Below are 21,396 nucleotides of genomic sequence, written 5' to 3' on the forward strand. Positions count from 1 at the left end.
TCCAACACCCCAGAAGAGGTTTTTGCTTGGAAAGACTAGACTTACTATGAAGCCCCATATTCAGCCGCGCCTAGACTCATCCTCCAGTGACCCATGTCAACAACCGACCAAGTTGAAGGAGAAACGCTGGCATAGATCTAGTGTATTGTGGGGCTCTGGGCCCCGTATAAACGACATAGCGGGCAGGCTGAGCAGATCTCCTTTTACAGGCATGCGGGACTACCGTACAAGCCTGAACACCCGATGTGATGGCAACCTACACTGGCTTTGAGAGTTGCGGCTCAAACTACTCATATAGACTTCCTATTGATGGGGCACCTGGGGATCCATTGGACGATTCCAGCGCTCGTCCCCCGTTGGGGTGGGTGCCGGGTTCCCTCTGCGACAGATGCTTCAGTGGTTATGAGGTATTGGGGTGGGGGAGTGTTGTGTTGGGATCGACGTTGTTTTTTTTTGTTTTCTACCTCATTAGTTGCTCTGGTGCCCTTTGCATGAGAGCTCTGCCTACTGATAACTCGCCACATGCGGACTGTGAGCCCAGATGACGAATATAAATACTAGCACCCCGCCGGGGCGACTACACATTGTCAGCTGGATTGTACGCGCACTCCTGGACAAGGTCAAACTGGGTGCAGTGCTCGGCCAAGCAAAACGTATACAGGCAGATGTACTGTTTGTGCAGGAGACACCTCTTCTAAGGTCTAAGGCTCCTTGTTAGTCCCATTTAGGCTATGTACACACCTTTCATTTGGGCTTTACATGTGGCTCCCGAGGGGTGGCCATCCTTAGCCATCGCCAGATCCCTTTCCAGCCCCATAAGATCTCGGTAGACGCACAGGGGAGGTATGTATTTGTGACAGGGACGGTACATGGTGAATTCATGGTTATTGATAGCATCTATGTCCCTCCAATGCTCACCCAAACTCTATTAGACCGACTGGTGGATGTGTGGGGGTTCATGCAGGGGAGGGAACTGGAAAGACGTACTCTATCCTGACCTGGATAGATGGTGCGCATTGGATGGGGTACACGATTCCTGCCTAAAACCCCTGGCAGATATGGTGGGGTGGACAGATGTAAGGAGGGCCCATCACCCAGTAGAAGGTGGCTATACTTTTTATTCCCTGGGGCATGGCTCGTTTTCTCAGTTAGACTACTAATTTGTATCGGTGGGACATGCGCAAGGGGAGTTGATGCAGAGATACGGCCAAGAGGGATTTCAGACCACTCTCCAGTAGCAGTAAAGATATTGGTGGGTCTTTGCCGCCCCCCCCGCTTGTTGGCGACTTTCCCCCTGGCATCTAAGAGACCCAACATATAGTACACATATACACCCTGTGGTGACGGAGTACTTCGCCCACAACGAAGCAACCGGCACCTCCAGTAGTATTCTGTGGGAGGCAATGAAGTTCACTATAGGAGGGGCGGATTTCAGTTTTTTCGCTGCGCACACAAACATTGCAGGTACCAGCTGTTACAGATGAAAGCCCAAATCCTAGAGTTGGAGTGAAGGAGTAAGGAGGCGGTGGGGAGGGGTGGGGTATGGGAGGGGAGACTGGCACAGGCACAACAACAGTGGAGCCTTGCTCAGCAACAATATCAGGGGGTGCTTTTGTAAGAAGCTAGGTGAACGTGGCTCGCTTCTCAGAGCAGGATCTACCAATGGGGGGACAAGTTGAGAATACTACTGTATCGGCTGTGCCAGAACGCTCTGATGTCGGCTCATATTTCGGCGATCCGAGAGCAGGGCGTTGTGCTCACCAAACCAGACGCCGTGGCTAAGTTTCGCCAACTTCTATAGGGCCCTTTACGCCAATAGAGACCTCTTGCCCACTATACAAGTCAAGAAGTTCCTGGATGATATACCCTCGAAGGCAATGTTGACTGAGGCGAGAGTCACTAGAAGCTCCTCTCAAAGTCGAAGAATTAGCTGCTGCCCTATCGGACCTACGCCTGGAAAGGCCCCAGGACCAAACTGACTTCCCAGTGAATTTTTCAATACCTATTGACCACAGCAGGGAAATCAGTATCTGGATGCAGTGAAGGAATCTTATATGCCTTCGGATTCGCAACATACAGAGATAGTAGTGTTCCCCAAGCCTGGTCGTCCCCAGGAGCTCCAATCCTCATAACGCCCAATCTTACTTTTAAATAGTGAGGCTAAGCTGCTGGCCAAAGTCCTTGCTAATAGACTTATGCCCCACATGGCAGACCTGGTGCACCCAGACCAGGCTGGCTTTATTCCCCACCGCTCCACAACATTGCCGATCCCCCATAATGCTAATACAGCTTTGGGTCGTATGGTGCACCCGGTGGCACGACTCCTGGCAGATATAGACAAGGCGCTCGATTCCGTTAGCTGGACCCATCTATTCGCACTCCTACAACGCCTTAATAAGGGCCCCTTGTTTCCTATATTACATCTGCCTGCTTTGCACTGAGTTGACGGCGGCTGTATATGTGGGGGGCTCGTCTTCGTTCCCCTTCCCCATATGCCGCTGTCCCCCCTCGTATTTGCCTTGGCCATGGAGCCATTGGCAGCGTGGGTCAGAATGGACAACTTGGTCCATGGCTTTGAATGGTCGAAGAAGATCTCAGACCACATTGCGCTGTGTGCCGATGACGTGCTACACTTCCTCACAGACCCCCATAGATCGGTCCCTTAGGACCTTACGTATAATGCAGGTGTTCGGGGAGCTGGCAGGTTTATATATGAATGCCGGTAAGCCGGCCGTTTGCAGGGGCAGCCATGGCAATCCGCATGGGCTGCAGAACTATCTGTGATGGAGGGTGGCTTGCAATATCTCGGTATCTTCCTGTCCTCTAGCCAGACAATTTCATGGGAGCGCAATCTGAGCCCCCCTGAGTTTGGGCTGTGGTCTCTCTTGCCTCCGTCCCTTTATGTTCGCTTTGCCCAGCCTCCTGTACCAACTTCAAAACCACCCTTATCCGATTCCCCCGTGTGGTTTCAGCAGATTACCACGCTTTTGTTCGGGGGTGGGCATGGGGGGGGGTGTAGGGGGACCTCTCAGATGGCCCTGTGTACTTGCTTCCAGTCCCCATATTGTGGCGGTATTGCTGCAGCTAAAATCCAGTCTTATCACACAGCCTCGCACCTACTGGTGCTCAATCAGTTGTGATACATTTCCATAGAGGACCCAGCATACGCAGTTGAGCGATGGATGATCTATCACTACACGGGTATCTTTATATCAGATCGTGGGATCTCTCCTCCTAGCGATTCACGTCGCAATACTCGTGTGGATGTAATCTCTTCACAGTATGGGCTGGCGAGGCCACCTCACTCTGGCGACCCTGCTGTGGCAGAATAGACTTGTACCCCCGTTGGATGATCTGTCGTGTTTGAGGGTGGGACCAGATCAGCATCTCCTCCTTGGGGGGACGTGATGCGCAGTCCGATTCTTAAATCGTACCAGGAACTCCTGTCAAAATTCTCGATGTCCAGTATCCAATTTTTTAAAAAAGTATTTACAATTCCGCCATGCCCTAATGCCATATATTACTAACCTCTCAGCCCTCCCGGACTTCAACCCGTTGGAAGGTAAACTACTGATGGGAGACCTCAGGGATAATAACAATCAAGATTTACCAATCCCTAATCACAAACAGTACCATCACCTTGGATACTTTCAGGGTGGAGCGGTAAACAGACTTAAGACAATCGACAATAACGACTGGAGAGAGGATCTGGAGTCTCCGTGCAGGGCAGCAATATCTTCCCGACTACATCTGATTCAGTTTAAATATCTTCATTGAGCGTATTTCACCAGACATAAGCTGTGGCGAATGAGACTTATCGATTTTCCTACATGTCTGCGCTGTGGGGAGGACAAGGGTACTTTCTTAGACACAGTGTGAGCCTGTGTCGCTCTTACTATGTTTTGGAATGGGGGTAGTGGCGTGCCTGAATGAAGTTTTAGGATGGGATATCCCCATGTCGCTAAAGTTATCACTACTACACTGTTCAGAGGGGAGAGGGGGCAACAGATACAAACAACACCTGCTGTTTCTGGGCCTCACCATAACCAAGAAGGAAACTGCAAGGCAGTGGAAGGATGGTCGCCACCCCTAATAGGGGTTTGGAAGTGGGGAATGGACTTCTGCATGGGGTTGGGGGCACCCATATATCAGGCGAGAGGGTGCTCAAAGAAACACCCTAAGATCTGGCAGAGATGGACAGACTACCGGGGCCTGATACTTGAGCTAATCACCCTAACAGACATGCCTATAGAGACAGAAATTTGGCGCCATGGTCTGGACACGCGTACGCGGTTTCTTCATTCAGGCACAGTGATGAGGTGGGCGGGGCGGGTGGGAGAGGCACTGGAGAGTTGCAGTGCACTTAGTTCAAATATTGATTTGCATTCATCTGTTTGCATTAACACTATTACTTGGTTTTAGCACAATGAAAAAGGCGCCATGGCATTGATTGAGGGATGATTTATATGTGATACCGGGCCCTAGGGGCCATGTTGTGGCTGAAAATTCAATAAAAAGGGTTATGGAAAAAAAATCTGGTCTATATCTTCAAGGATCTCTTTCAGATTCCTTCTTACTTAAAATGTGTATACATCACTCGGGCACTAAATTCCCTTAGGTTTGTGATCGAATATAAGACTTAGTTTTTCATTTCTACCACGGGCAACTTTGTCTAAAAAGGCCTTTTGGATGAAGTTGGGGAGGGGGGGAGACGAACACTGAAAGTTTCCTAGCCCACTGAAAAGAAAATAGGCAGTGGAGGACAGAATGTGATTGAAAATATGCTGGTGTTAAGAAAGCTTGAGCAAACATACTCACACTAGTGACTCAACGGGATAGGTTTGATGTGTGCCAATATGTAAAATGGTAGAGAAAGACAGCAGGGAAAAAAATGTGCACTGACTTTCAAAACGCAAAAATCACCTGCTGCTTGCACCCCTTAACTCAAAGGCAGTCTCTCACACTTCGCTGACCAACTGTCACACAACTGCTACTCTGCAGTCATAGTGAATGGCTCTCCACAAGATGAGCACGTTAGCCATTGGCTGCAGGCTCCCTGGTGTCAAGACTTAAAAAGATAAAATTCCAGAGAGGAAGAAACTAAGTGAGCGACAATTCTCAGAAGCATTCACAAGGACAGTGTAAGAATGAATAAACCTCAACAACCAGAAACTGGTTCGCTAAACAAGTAAACTAGCAGGCCTTACACAATAAGCATAGCATAGAAAATACTTAGCTGGAATGAGCAATAAATAAAGAGGACACAATGGACTATGAAAGAACTTAAAGAGTTGGTCTGTGTTTGGTTGCCATCACACATTCTATTGTAATTCCATTTTCCAGTGCTATGTGATGTGATTTGTTTTGTAAGGCTATCAGCAACGTTGGTATAGCGATAATTCTCATCTGTCCTGCCCACAAATTGTTTTTTTTAATGTGGTTATTGAAAATAACGGTTTTCTTTGTGGCTTAAATGTAACCAGGTATGAATTGTGCTCTATCAATTAATTTTTCTGCATTCTAACTTGTTTCTGTAAACTTAGGGACCGGAATAAATACGGATATAAATCAGGAAATGAAACAGATTAACATACTAGATTTTAACAGAAGCCTATGGCTAAATCAAGAACAGAAGAAAAAAAAGCAGCAGGAATGAGTCCAGTTACCAAATAGGCAGAGTCCATAATATTAACAATTATTAATAAGGAAAGCAAAAAAACAAAAGAATAACAAAACAGTAAGTGATACAAATGAGCACTTCAATGACATTATTTCAGTTTTTCTAAATATGGCCTTGGACTACTTTAAATCGCTTCTTTTCAGCTCTAAGTGTATATATAACACATTGTCTTGGATAATTTTCAACATTTTAGAAAAGCAGAACAAAGAGGAGGATAAACAAGTCATCTTTAATGCTATTTCTTAGGCATTTAAACGTTTTTTACCAACTGGATGCAACACTACTAAGTGGCATAACTGTAAAGTGCTTCATAAGCTGTTAAGACATGCACAACCAGTATTCCTTCACATATGGAATACGTGGACATACATTCTCCCATGAGCAGTTATTCACACAACTTTGTTCCCTTTCATAAAGGTACTTGAAATGATGGGCAAAGACAATTATGGGAAGAGTACGACGGAGGTCACTTGTAATGATAGGACATCAAAAGTGCATCAGCCACTCTAACAGTAACTTTATTTTACTCTGACACATGACTGTCCTAGTCACAATAAATAGGACAGATTTCCCAACCAGGAAAATAAAAAAGCAGGAAAGGCCTCATTGGGCAAGACTTAAACATCTTCCAAAAAACATCAAGCTCAAACTAACTATTGGTAACCTAGGTATTCTAGGCACTCAAACGGGGTAACTCGAAATCATGCCTAAGATGCTTCTTTGTCAGCCATGTCGTCCACGACCTGCTCCAGAAAGATCAGACACAATGAAGGAAAGGAAGCCATGAATCCTGAGCTTTATGCTCTGTTTAGGCTGGTACAGTGCAGAGCCTGTAGGATTGATAATAAAGTTAACTATCCATCTTGCAGAGTTAGCTTTTGTTGCTTTTTACCAACATTCACACCAAGTGATGAATAGGTGAGCAAACTATTTAGGGGTGGAATTTATTTAGACAGAATTTTAACATCTGTCTGACGTCCAAACAGTAAATGGGCTCAGTTGAGGAAGAATAAAGTGAGGGCAAGACACCATTCTCATGGCTGTAGGAGCATAACAGTTTTTTGGAGGTGAAGGACGGGTGCTTCGTAATCATCCTTTGATCATGATGATGCAGGATTATATACACTTCCAAGCAAAGAAAGAGGCTTTGCTTTCCTAACAGAAAAGATAGTAAAAAGGAAACCGGTTCCCAAAAAGATATATCACAAAACGTCATATATAACGCAAAACTAAAATGGGTTAATCTCAAAGGCAGGCAAAGGGCTTCTCCCAAGCAATCCTGCAGGCTGGCATCGCTCGAGCTACTTCCTCCATCCCATATTTAGGAGTCCAGCTCTCACCTTCAACACCATCATTATATGATTGCAATATTCAACCCCTCCTGCAGACATTGTACAAAGACCTCTATAAATGGGGCTAATTCAAAATATCATGGCTGAGACGTTGGCGCCTTGATTAGCCAAACATCTAGGTATGAGTAGACAAATATTTTATGCTCCCCGAGATGGGCAGCCACCACTGCCATGCACTTGGAGTTCTGGGTACGGACTTCAGGTCGAATGGAAGTATACTTGGTACTGATAAGGGTCTTGACCATCAACGAATCTCAAGAACTTGCGATGCTTTCTGGCGATTGGAATATGAAAGTATGCATCATGTAGATCGATGGATCAGAGCCAATCAATCCCCCCGGTGTAATTCGGGATAGATCTGATGTAATGCCAGCATCCGGAACTTCTCTCACAGAATGCACTGGTTTGCTGTTTTGACGTAGAGTATGGGTCTGAATTAGTTCTTAACTCTTTGCCACTAGAAATAGCCTGGAATAAATGCATGTCCTTAGTTGCTGGTGAGGAACGGGTTCCATTGCCTGCTTTTGTACGGTGATGTTGACCTTTGAACGTAACAAGGAGTTGGAAGCTGGACGGTTTTGGAGGTATGGACGGTGGAGGACAGATGAACCGGAGACAATATCCATTTTGCACAATATACAGAACCCAGATGTGTTGTGTTACGTTTTGCCACTCTGCCAGATAACGAGATGTGCTTCCCCCAACTGGAGTGGATAACAGAGGAGGGGGAATTAATAATTCAGGATTTTGATCTGGCTGGTTTGCCTCCTTGAGCATGATGTTGGGTAGATCTACCCCAAGTCTGCTTCCGTTTGTATAGCTGATAAGGTCGTTGGTGCTGTTGCTGACCACCACTTTTTGGTGCCCCGGATACCACTGAGGGGTTTGAACCCTCTGACAATACAAACGGCGTAGGTAGGGACAAAACGATTTTCTCTGATCTCTGGGTCTCTCTAGGCCGACTGCCTTCAGGGTCTCTATTTTTGCTCATCTGTGTGGCTTCCGAAAAGGATAGTACCATAGAATGGTAGGTTTATGATTCTCTGTGGAGACTCTAGCTTGATGGATGTGAGGCGAAGCTAAGAGTGTCTTCTGAGAGCGACACCATGGCAATACTCACATGCCGCTAGTAGGGAAGTGCCTGCTGCAGCACTAATAATTTGGTTGGTAACCAATAATCCTTTGTTTAGAATTTCTGTAAAGTCTTCCATTATATCTCTTGGGAGATGTTCTACAAACTGCTGCATGGATTCCCATAGTGTCCTGTCATATTTGCCTAGTAAGGAGATTGCACCAGCATCTTTAATCATGGTTGCCGTCGTACTGCACACCTTACGACCTACAGAGTCTAACATTGGATTTTTTTTTCAGGTGGTACTGTGGAAGTGGCAGTAGTGGTACTGTGGAAGTGGGAGTAGTGGCACGGCGTTTCTTTGACGCTACTACAATAACTGAGTCTGGTGTTGGGTCAGTACGGAGAAAGAAAGGATCTTGCTCTGGAGTGCGATATTTCTTCTAAAGCCTGGGTGAAGCTGGCTTAACGGAGGCTGGTGTTAAGAAAAGAGCCATAGCCAGTTCTAAGAGACCTGACACAAGTGGCAGTGAAGGTCTTGATGCGGATCTGTGTTGAAGTGTTTCAAATATTACTGATGTTGTGGGAGTGGACATAGCAATATTAAGTTTTGCAGCTCCCCAAACCAAGACCTCTTGAAATGTGGTGATATTATCCATCGCTGAGGTGGGAAGTATCCGTTGTATGTCTGGATGGAGACCTCCGTGAAGAGTGACAATGGCAGGAGTGCCTGGAAGATGAGCACCTTGGACTAGGACAGTGGTGCTGGAATGATGGCACAATCTGAGCCTTTGTGTAGGGCTGGCTGTTGGGGAGGTGGTGAGGAGGAGGAGAAGGAGATGGCGCTGGCGGAGAACACTGAGGAAAGGGGGGGGTGCAGTATGTTCTGGGGTACTCCGAATCTGGAGAGGAATAAGTCTCCTCTTCTGTTTTGTCTCCTGTAGTCTTGACACCGCTGAAAGTTTGCCGTGGACCATAGTACAGGCCTCAACATAGACCTGCTTGCGACAGCGATCGTTGACGACGCCTCAATCTGGATCTTGATGGTAGCTGTCACGGGGGCTCGTAGTCAGGCTCCTCGATGTCGAACAAGGCAGTCCTGTGCATTGACTGTGTTGTCACAGACGTTGATACACCTTGCCTCAACGCTGACCTGTGACGCTTCCACAGAGTCGAACCTTGAATTGACAGCAAACTGGTAGGCACCATACCTCTCCTCTCCATCGATATTCTCGACAGACTATTGGCATTATTCTGCGGTTTTCTTCCTAGCATGCCCTCCAGAGACAGAGGACAAAACACTGGTAAAGGTCTGTCCCTCCCCTCGCCCTGAGGGCCCACACTCAGACAGTGTTGTCTTTGCTCCTGGGTGCCATGGAGGTGAAATTTCTTCCTGTCCTTCAGGGTGCATCTTGAGTAGTTCCTGCAGTGACAAGACTCAGGAGCATGACTCTCTGGAAGGCAGATAACATACACCTCATGAAGGTGTTTTTTAGCCTTTTTTCCCCCCCACAGGCTGGGCATTTGACAAACTGAGATGGCATTCTGTCAAAATGCCTCTTTTTTCTGTCAGGAAAAAAACAGAAAAGGCCAGGGAGAGACCAAAAACGTTGAATGAAATGGTGGTCAACATTATTCAGCTGCAAATTGAGGAAAAAGCCAAACATTGGTCAAGCTCAATGCAATGCTCCATGGTCCTGTCAGCAGGAGACAGAAAAAAAAGCAACAGCCACCTGCTCAGCATGTTGGGATACTAGTGGTTCCTTGGTTCTTAATAGGCACAACCCAAACATTTTTTAACAGGTATAATGACAGCCCCTGGGGCTACTCTGTCCTGTTTTCCTTCATCTCTATGCTATATTAAAAAAAGTGTTTGTGAAAGATTTATGCTGCTCTATTAAAACATTATGAAATTATACACATGTATAATTTTCCTGGCTCCCCCTGTTTAAGTACAAGTTAAAGAACTGTACCCTAGTCCTATAAGCTGCACACAATTTTCTCTGTTAAGTAACTTTGCAGCCCTTCTTGAAGCAAAGTAAACATCTACACTTAAGATAATATATTGTAAAAGAGTGCTCGGGGTCCCCACATGTGGGATGGACTATTCAGTCCTTAGGACCAAAATGGAAATCCCCTATGAGAGAACAAAAAATAGAGTTATTTACATATCACCTTCAGGATGTAACCTCCCCCTTGAACAAAATTTTTGCATGCAAAACAGATTTGCACCGTTAAGTATTGGCAATGTTGGTTTGGGGTTGAGCTATCAACAAACCTGTGAGCATGTTTTAAAAAACCATGCAGAAACTAACAAGATTGTTTGCTCTGATCTGGTGAATGAACTCAAAAAAGATATTAATTATTTTAAATCCCTGAATTTGGTATTAACATGTACTGTAAACAGGCTTGCGTTTGAAGTACAAGTTGAAAAATGATACAGGTTATTCTAGGGAGTGTGTTACACCACACAGAACAAATCCTAATACACATTGAGCTCGAAACTGATCACTCAACTCATCCAGAGAAGGGTGGGGGGTGGAATAGTAAATTCAAACACACAAATATATTTATCAGACTGAGAACGCAGCTTGGCATATGCGAAAACCTATATTGAAGGATAAACAGTATGATAGTAAGTGCTTATCAGACAGGGGGACAAAGTCAACCCATTCATTAACATCAGTGGGTAGAGATATGCCCCAATACCGGTCCCTTTGGTGCACAGGATAAACATGTGCTCGAAGGGATATGTCAAAGCGAGTCCAGCGCTTCACATCATCAGGAGGTACTGCAATGATAAGAAATGGTGATCCATGTGGTATCATTCTTATGATTAATTTACCCAAACTTTACCCTTCGGCTAGAGAGAATGAAGGATTCCTTAAAATCAAAATCATCCATTGGATAAGAAACGTATGCCAATATCAGTCATTAATGCACTCAAGATATATTAAATACCAGAAACTATACTGTTCCTTCAAATCAGGCAAACAATTATAATTACAAAGAACTGATGTGTCACTGGGCATGCGCATGAGCCCTCCACAAATTGTCAAATACAATTTAAATAGAACCAACCACTAGGTAGGGCAAATCTTCCTATATTTTGTGAAAGGGTCTCTGGGCTCACAGATGTTGATTTTATTGCGCAAACGATCAAGGGATGCAACAGAGATATTACCTTGCATGTATAATAAGGGTGCTATCAGGTTTAAATTTAACCAAACCCCTACTTTCTGTAAAACCAAAAATAGATCCAATACAGCCAATACTAATGGCAGCGGAATTGGGGAATGTCGTAATTGACAACATTATCTAATATACTTAGCATCCTGTCTTGGAAGATAACAGGAATTAAATCAAAATGAGTCCCAGAAAGGGGCAATTTCACAGATTAATATAGTATCTGCATTTTCCAAAAAATGCGGTACACCTACCCAGTTTTTAGGTCTGGTTTTATTAATTTTCACATTAATGCACTTACAAAGAGAGCAGAAAGGTTGTTCGAGGGACTTGCATTATGGGGGGGAAAACGTAATTAAACTGCAAGATCAAAGAAATACCCATCAATTCTCTTGATATACTTGGCATTAATCTAACTGCAACTTCAGGTATAAAAATTAACATGTATAACATCCCCAATCGTACAGCAAGGCGTAGTGGAAGTATTTAGACACTCTGAATCACACATGGAAACCAATACTAAATCAGGTTTAACAATTGTGGTGGGACACTTTAACATCACATTTGAACGACTGGACGATGATGTGTTAATTTTATGGATGTGGAAGATGACATGTGGGACAATCCCAGATTATATGTATCCTCCATATAAAATAGTCTACTTCTGCAATACAGATGACAGCTTTAACCATGGCCCTTGGCATTAGAGCATGTAATGGTTGCATCCCTTTAGATCCTAAGAGGGACACGCCACTTTTAATAGGACTAGCCAAACTAGTAGAATATAGTATATACTGCTACATCTACAATCCTGGAGGTATCTGATAGATGTGGAAGTATACCCCAAGGACAGTAGTATTACATAGCAAGGATAGTGACCATAATACCTTACATTTTACTATGGAAGGTATTCTTAATCATGCAGAGGCCAAGTAAGGAATTACTAGTCTCTGAATAATAAACGGACGGTCAAATGGGTCCATATGTAACAAGCACCAGAGAGGTTGGCCTCCATATACAAAGAGGTTGTTGTGGCCCTGGAACATCCATCCCTCCGACTGAAATGTGTTAGAAAATGAGCGCTAATATACAAGAAAATCTAGTTACCTTCTTAAGTAATACCTTGCCGAATAACAATAGGAATGTTCTGTGATATACTAACAAATGCAAAAAATCTGAATCTGATTCAATCCATGCCATTAGAAGTAAAAACATGATTTGGTAGGAGAAGCTAGGAAAGTAAAAATAACTAAACAACCACAAGCTAAGAGAAATGGGATGACAACAGATGGCAGCACTTGCTTACACCAGCCAAGGCTAAAGATAAAGTCTTTTGGTATATAGTTACCCAAGGCAGATGCAGTAGCAAAACAAGTCTTGATTTCACATATAATAATAATTCCTATTTGTAAAGCACACATTGGATTGAGTATTTTTCTGAATATATACATAAACGGAGATGAAAGAATTGCATTGGGATCACCACAGCTAATTTTACCTTGTTGTCTATGAACTGACTAAACATTAATCTCAAAGATACTATTCAATGTATAAGGCAGGGCCTCCTAGTCCCTACAGAATACAAGGAGCTACATTTCTAGCAGGATTAAAAGTATGGACACCATTGTGAGGCTGTACTATACCAACTACATGGAAAGGGGCAGAGATAATCCAAATTTATAAACCAGCATTGGAAAAGCAAATAGGTTTTGCCTATGTGAGGCCTTTTGGTGTTGTACATTTTTTTATTTTTTTTTAAAGAGATTTTGCACAGCAGCAGTTCAAAGTAAATAAAAACAAAGCTCTATAGCTTGGCTAGCTTTGACCGAGTCATATCGCTTATTCGGTTTACTTTGAAACCCGAGTTAGTGTACAAAATCTTTAAAAATCGTTGATGCGGCAATAGGTTGCACAAAGGTCGAAACTGATATGCTTTGCTAATGCTTGTTTAAAAATGCAAATGAATGCCCTAATCGGCTCATGCTGTGTGAAGTATTCTGCTTTCTGATTCTTGCAGTTTCGAGGTTTCTAACTGTAGGCAGATTGCTTTTCAGCTGTTAGCTAGCTTGACTCTTCACTTGCCCGAGCAGGAAGGGAGACAGTGAATTAAAAAGAAAGAGGTGAAGCAGATTGCACATTCGAGATACTTATTTCACTTTCAGGGAAATACTTTTACCTGACCAGTGGCTGGTAGTCGAATTTAAACAAAATAATAATAACTGTTTAAGGTTTGAGTCGTCTGTTAAAATGCAGCGAACGAATAATGTGTGAAACAAAAGAGAATGAACAATGAATGTGTTAGAAGTTTGTTGTCAAGAAAAGATCCACATCAAACAAGCGCGCATTGGGTGCCTTGTTGCAAGGTTAGAGCAATGGAAAGAATATTTTGTTGACTAGAGGAAGATGATACATGACCAATACAAATACCCAACTCAACGTTACTCATTTGATCGCAGCCAGGAGGAAGAAAGGCCAAGTACTAGAACCTATGATCATAATGTGCAACACAGATGCCTTCTGTTGGAGCATAGGTTCATTGAGCCGTTAGGCGAGTGCTCCATTTACTTCCCATTGATACACTGGTAAAAGTTCACTGGAAATTTGAACAAGTAACTGCAACGGTGAACTTAAAAGAATAAAAAAAGGACAAAACACAGGACCATGCCACGAAAATTCTTTTCCAGTATCACTACAACAAGATTCTCACTCAAGACACAAATGCCTTGTACAGTCATGCATACATGAGGGAGGGAGAGGCTGAAATGTAATGGCCAGAAATGGCGACTTTGGAGCTGGGGAACAAGGTTCGACTCTCAGAGTCGGTTCGACATCCAGTGATTCAGGGCGAATAACTTAAAGCTCAACAGGCGTGACAACAGAGCGGTTGAAAATCCACCTGGTGAAGATGTGTATCGGGTTCATGGGTGCCACGAGAAACCAGCGTGATACCTGGCTGGCAATAAACCAAGCCGGGGTCTTCCCATGCAGCAGCAGCACACCGTCTGACAGAGTTTTTCCTTTTAAACATACATTTTTAGAACTGCAGGATTATCGCCGGCCGATATCACGAGGTGCGTTTGTGACCGCTCTGATCACGCCCGTTGTCTTTCTGCGTATCCAGCCAGGCACCCATGACCCTGATACACACATCTTCACCGAGGTGATGGGATGTGCAGCCCCTTTGTTCTTCCATTCAGACAGTTTGCATTTACATACACTCCAGTGGCCTTGAAGGCTCCATCTACTGTTCTTTGGTACCATTAATTTCTTTAAAAGTGGCTTTCCTGAAGAAGGCGCTCCTGTACTGAAATGCACACAGGCGATTGAAGATCATCTTAAACTACAACACGTTTTTCAGAAATTTCTATGTATTCAGTGTCTAGAAGCACGAGATTATGTGATGCACATTTCAAATACATTGTTTCTGTAACTTGCTTTTATAAGTTGGATGATCTTAGTGTGACTGCAGATATGAATGCCCCCAATGGACCTGAAAAACTACTAGCCCATCTCTTCTTCACAGCCAAAGATGCAGACAAATTTGTCAACGCCCAGCTGACCATCTTCATCGAAGAGAACACCATCCTTGACTCCTCCCAGTCCGGATTCCACAGCAACCACAGCACTGCGACCGCCCTCCTCGCCGCCGCTGACAACCGCATGCTACTCGACCAGGGCACACCGCGGCCCTCATCCTGGTAGATTTCTTTGCAGCCTTCAACACCGTCTCCCACCGGACCCTTGCAGCCAGACTCCACAACGTGGGATACGGGAACAACCCTCGACTGGTTTTGCTCCTTTCTCGTCGGTAGAACCCAAAGGATCAGACTCCCACCCTTCCTCTTTGAGCCCACGGGGATCACCTGCAGAGTACCCCAAGGATCATCGCTCAGCCCCACGCTTTTCAACATCTACATGGCCCCGCTCGCCGACAGTCAGACAGCATGGGCTCAGCATAGCCAACGACACCCAGCTCATCCTCTCCCACACGAAGAACCCCAAAGATACCAGACTCAGTTTCCAGGAAGGTATGAAGGACGTCGCAGCCTGGATGAGCAACAGCTCAACTCGGAGAAGACAGAGATCCTTGTCCTTGGACCCTCCCCCACCGCATGGGACAACACCTTGTGGCCACCTGTCTTCGAAAGCCCACCCATCCCGATGGACCACACCCGGAACCTCTACATCATCCTGGACTCCTCCCTCACCATGGGTTGCCAGATCAACGCTGTCACCTCCAACTGCTTCAACTCCCTCTGCAAGACCTTCCAGTGGATCCCTCCTGAAGCCAGGAAGACCATCACCCATGCACTCATAACTAGCAGACTGGACTACGGAAACGTCCTCTAAGCTGGAATCAACAAATCCCTGCTACACAAACTCCATACAATCCAGAACAATGCCAGACTCTTCCTCGGCACAAGCACATGACCAAACACCTGCGAGTCCTCCACTGGCTCCCGGTCGATAAGAGAGTAACCTTCAAGCTGGTCACCCACGCCTACAAATCCCTCCACAACATCGGACCAAATTACCTCAACAGAAGAATTTTTTTCCACATACCCAAAAGAAACCTCCACTCTGCCAACCTCTCCCTAGCAGAGACCCAGCGGATCTGAAGAACCAGAGCGGGCGGAAGAGTCTTCTCCTACGTTGCAGCCAAGGACTGGAAGGAGCTCCCAGTCAACATCAGACGCTCCCATACACTGCACACCTTCAGGAAGCCTCAAGACCTGGCTTTTCGGCTGACCTGGAGCTGAAAAACGCCCCTGAGCGCCTTGAGACCCTTACGGATGAGTAGCGCACTTTAACAACCCCGGATTGATTGAATGTAGTGTGGATGTTAAAGTATGGTATTGTTATTATTTTTGGGGAATTAATCATAAGATCTTTAAGTGTGACTAAACATACATTTACAATTGAGTTCGGTTCTCAATCATAATATCTCTGGGTGCCCTTTTTCACCTTGTTATGTATGGATTCTCTGTAATTTGGTCCATATAAATAAATAAGAGTTGCCTTTGGTTTCTGTTAGCTGCTTTAATTTCCCTGCCTAGAGGAACTCATTAAGTTTTCGTGACATTCCAAGCTCCATGGACGACAGGAAGAATCGAAGACAAAGTAAACATCAGGAGGCCATGACCAATAAGAAGCATGGAAAGGAGGGAGCCAACCAATGGTAAGTAACGATAAGCATGGGGCGGGCTCTAAGCCCGTTTTTTAAGCTATTTATAAAAATATTCGCTGTAGATTTAGCGACTAAGCATGCGCACTGTAGGTGAAACCAAACAAGGGCCAGAGGGTAACCTATGTTATTTAAGAATGATTAGCCTTTTATATTGTCTTCAAAATAATTTTTTGTCAACAAGTGCTTGCCAAGCTGCAAGAATGGATTGAAGATCATAATATCTTAATACCCCTCCAGACTGGTTTTTAAATAAAATTGTTAGCACCATCGATCAGGTGTTCAGATTTAACATAATTAAAAAACTGTTGTATTAAAAAATGGGCACCTCTATGCAGCACTTGTGGACCTTAAGTCTGCGTTTGACTTGATACCTCGTTTGAAACCATGGTCAGCATTAGGACAAGTGGGGATGCCCAGTAATATCCTGTCCATAGTTATCCAGCTAAACAGTGAGAACTATGCACGGGTACAATGTGGCTCAACTGACAGAACGTATCTTAATTGAATAAGGGGTGCGACAAGCATGTGTTAACCGCACAAACACTGTTCTCCCTTTATATAAATAGCGTTATGTGTTGATTTGGGACACATGTTGACGACATGCCAAAAATTGCTGACTATAGAGTAACACTGCTATTTGCGGATGACATTACTAATCTCTTTAATATCCAGGGTTCGGGAAGAGGTAATATCCTTAGATAGCTATCATAACATTGCATGCATTAAAATGCACTATCAAATATGACTTCTCATTGGGGAGAAGAACTATGGTAAAACCAATCTGGGGAGGGGTGGAGGGGGAATAGGGTTGTGGAGCCAAAGTGATATCTAAAAATTTGCTAAAAAAGAAATACGATCAGTTTGTTTTAGAAAGGTGATAAGTGAAAAACAAAGCACTGGCCATTCACAGTTGCTTTCCTGGGTTTTAAATGTTCCTATTATTTTGAATCTTTCTTTGCTCTTATTGCTCCACCTGCTGCTAAACAACAGTATACCAAGTTCGGAAATGGGGTACTTCCCATAAAGAGCTTTTATAAGAAGTGGTAAAATGTGAGTAATACTTCTGACACTACATCTTCCTTGGCAACCTCAACTTCCACCTCGACGACCAACTCCACTAACCTCCTGGAAAGCATGAGCAACATCTGACTCATGCAAATGGTCACTAGCCCCCCCACACACACTTCGCAGGACACACCCTGGACCAATCTTCACAGCCAGCGACAGAATCAAATTCAGACATGCCACCAAACTCACCTGGACCGACCACAGCATTGTCCACTTCACCACTGCAGGCTCACCACGACCCACCTCTACGACCCCCCCCAGCCCTGCACACCGCAGATGGAACAAAATCACAGACACCACCACCAGCAACCTTGAGCTTGCCATCCAAAACTTCTCTGACTGGATCTTGAACTGCACCAACACAGTCACCTCCATGAAAACAGCCAGCACCAGCAGATTCAGCAAACACGCAGCTGGTTGAGTGTAAACGACTGGAGAGAAAGGCACTCCAGCAGGAACCCCTTTGACCTCACCACCTTCAAATCTGCCCTCAGCAAATACCATCACTGCCTCAAAGAAGCTAAAAAGGATGCCCTACATCAAGGCAAGCACCAATCACACAAAAGAACTCTTCAGCATCGTCAGAGAATTCTCTTGCCCGTCTGCAACTAAGACCACAATCTGCCCTTCCCAAGCCCTCTGCGGCTCCCTGGTGGACTATTTCCACAACATGATAGAAGACATCTACAGCAACTTCGACCCGCAGCCAACCCACTTCGGCCACCTCCAGACACACACCGATAACTCACACAGCCACCTGCTCACCAATTGGACACCCCTAACCACGCCAATCACTACAACCATCTTGACCTCAATTCACTCTGGAGCACAGATTGACCTAAGCCCCCACCACCCCTTCAACCTGGGACAAAAGATAATCATCAGTGAACTTACTACTGTCATATACGCATGCAGACACGCATAGGTTAAATCCCTCCGGAAGATGCCCTCTGCCTACTCCAGCAAGCTCAAGAACTACAGCCTCATCTTACTGCTCACCTCTCCTGTAAAGGTCCTGGAGAAAGCCATCCATCGCCAGCTCATAGATCACCTAGAAGGAAACCACCTACTTGACGCCTCCCAGTCCGACTTCCCCTCCAACCACAGCACCAAGACCAACTTAATAGCCGCAACAGACGACATCAGATCCAACCTCGATTGAGGTGAGACAGCAGCCCTAATCCTCCTCAACCTCTCAGCGACATTCAACACCATATCGTGCCACACCCTCATCTCGGGACTCCACCATATGGCCATCAGAGGATATGCCCTCAAGTGGATCATCTCCATCCTCACAGGACGCACACAAGAGAATCAGTCTACCGCTCTTCACCTTCGAGCCCAAGAGCATCATCTGCGGCGTCCCCCAAGGATCTTACCTCAGCCTCACCCTCTTCAATGTCTACATGACTCCATTGGCCAATATGGTACGCACCTATGGACACAACATCTCATACGCTGGCGACACCAAACTCATCCTCTCACTTACGGAAAACACTACCAGATCCAGCTTCTGAAATGCTATAACCAACATCACCAACTGGATGAGATCCAACTGCCTAAAGCTGAACACGGACAAGATGGAAGTGCTCATTTTCAGAAGGAACACCTCCCCATTGGACACATGGTAGTCCTCTGCACTCAGACCCTCACCTACACCACTAACCACACCCGCAACCTTGGCATCACCCTGGACAGCGATCTCTCCATGAAGCACCACATCAACACAGTAGCCTCCTCCTGCTTTCACACCCTCTGAATGCTTCGTAAGATCTTCAGATGTATCCCCGTTGGCACCTGGAAAACAGGGAACTCAAGCCCTAGACACCAGCCAACTGGACTAAGGAAAAGCACACTACGCTGGAACTACCACCCATCTCCTCAAACACCAGCCTCAGCCTTCACCTCAGAAGCCCCTATTGGCTCCCCGTCCAGAGGAAATGCTGGTTCAAGCTGATGACCTACGAAGGTGGAATACTTCACCACTGAGCTCACTCCTCGTTGGGCTGGTACTGCAAAACTGAATGGACCCCATATAGAGGGCACTTTACCAGAGACCTTTTAATTGCCAATGAGGGACTGGAAAGTGAGTGAGTTCCAGTCGGTAAGTGAGGAGATTGGAGAGGGAGTTAAAATCACTACAGACCTGGTGAAGCGATCACTTTAATAGGGGACCAGGAATGTTGAATTAAAAACAGTGTGGGAAAAATACGATCACTGGTACAAGGAAAGAGAGAGCCACAACAAGTGATATGTTTACATATTTCAGAAGAAGACATTCCAAACAATCCAAACACTTCTAGCTATCCGATGAGCCTTCAGAGTTTATGCCATTGATCCAGATCATGCTCCTATGGCCATCAAAGTTATACAACTTGTTGATCGACGTGAAAGATGACATGTTAGACCAAGCTAAGAGGTAATGGAAGACAGATTTTGGGGCGAGATCAGGGATTACTGCTGGTGTTATTGCTATGACCAGACAGTGCAGATCTCATTGAATAATTGGTACATATTATTACACGTACAAGGTTTACATTAGATCTTTTACACAGCCATCAAGTTCCATACATTCAATACAGTTTTGAACCCTGCATGAATCAAAATGTCATAGTCTGAAGGCAGACTTTATCTTTCTTGCCTGGAAATGTACTCCGATATAGTAATTTTGGCTAGATATAGTTTGCATCATCTCCTGAGCGGTCTAGCATAATGCCATTCCCATTCCAATCCTGCAATTGTTGGGATTTGCATTAAACATGCCTAAAACTGTACGGAAACTCACTGCCTTGGTGTGGTTATTGGAAAACACCATCTGCCAACATTCTGGACGAAGGTACCACCACCCATATCAAAATACTGGCTTTTAAACATGTTGCTACTTGTAATGAGGAGTCAGAGACTCATGCGTGCTAAAATGGTAGTAATGAGGACAGGATCTTTATTTTGATCCTATCCTGGAGGATGGCTGTGTACATTGTTGATAACAGTAGTGGCCTTATGATACTTAGAGCGAGTACAATGCTAATTCTGTATCAACAGATGATAATGCTGCTATGGGTTGTCTTTAGTACTACTGTAAAAGTTCATTTAAAGCCTTATTCCCAAGCAGCAGTCAAGCAACATTAGAGGAATAACCTGGAATTCACAGCTTTGGAACCTCTGGAATAAAAAGGGTGCTGTGGTGGGTCTTCGTATTGTTTTCAATAAAGAAATTGCACATAATACAATAGCTCTTGGTCATTACTCTGACCTGAAAGCTTCATGGCAAGGTATCCAGCGTTTGTGAAGCTGCCATTAAATGCTTACTGCAAATAAATCCTGCTTTGTGGCCAGGTAGTGAAAAAAGCTGATGATGCCACAGAAAACACAAAAGAGGAGAAACTTAAATTACAAAAAAAACACACTGCTTCATAGGATTTCCCATATGCAATAATAAAAGGGCAGATAGTAAAGTAAGGACCAAGCTACTTCCTCTAATGAGGTGGGTATGTAGCTACATGGTGAAGATTATGTGGTTACATACATGCATATATACACAAACACACCACTGACACCGGTTTAGTCTCAACAGCAAATGAAGCAGTTTACGGAGAAGGCTAAAAATGCCAACTGAACTTTTCTTGGCATCCTAAAGCAGCCATGATCTACCATCATGGATCTTCCAATGCTGGTAGAATTTGAAAGAAGTAGGGGAAGCCATGATTTGGAAACGTTGCATTTTGGTTGCCACAGTTTGGAGAGAAACACATGGTACAAGAAACTAGTTATTACTGTTTCTATATTAACTGTCTCACGGTCATCACTGAAACACCACCTAACCCCACCGATAACATTGTAGCAAGCCAAT

At 44.8% G+C, this 21,396-nt stretch overlaps 1 protein-coding gene across 8 annotated transcripts in view; it reads right to left on the bottom strand.

Annotated features, from left to right (window-relative positions):
• The window catches only part of KDM2B (lysine demethylase 2B), a 1,129,854-nt gene that overhangs the window by 229,582 nt on the left and 878,876 nt on the right, over positions 1 to 21,396 (bottom strand). The window lies entirely within an intron of this gene.

Source organism: Lissotriton helveticus, chromosome 11 (genome assembly GCF_964261635.1).
Source record: "Lissotriton helveticus chromosome 11, aLisHel1.1, whole genome shotgun sequence".
Taxonomy (NCBI): domain Eukaryota; kingdom Metazoa; phylum Chordata; class Amphibia; order Caudata; family Salamandridae; genus Lissotriton; species Lissotriton helveticus.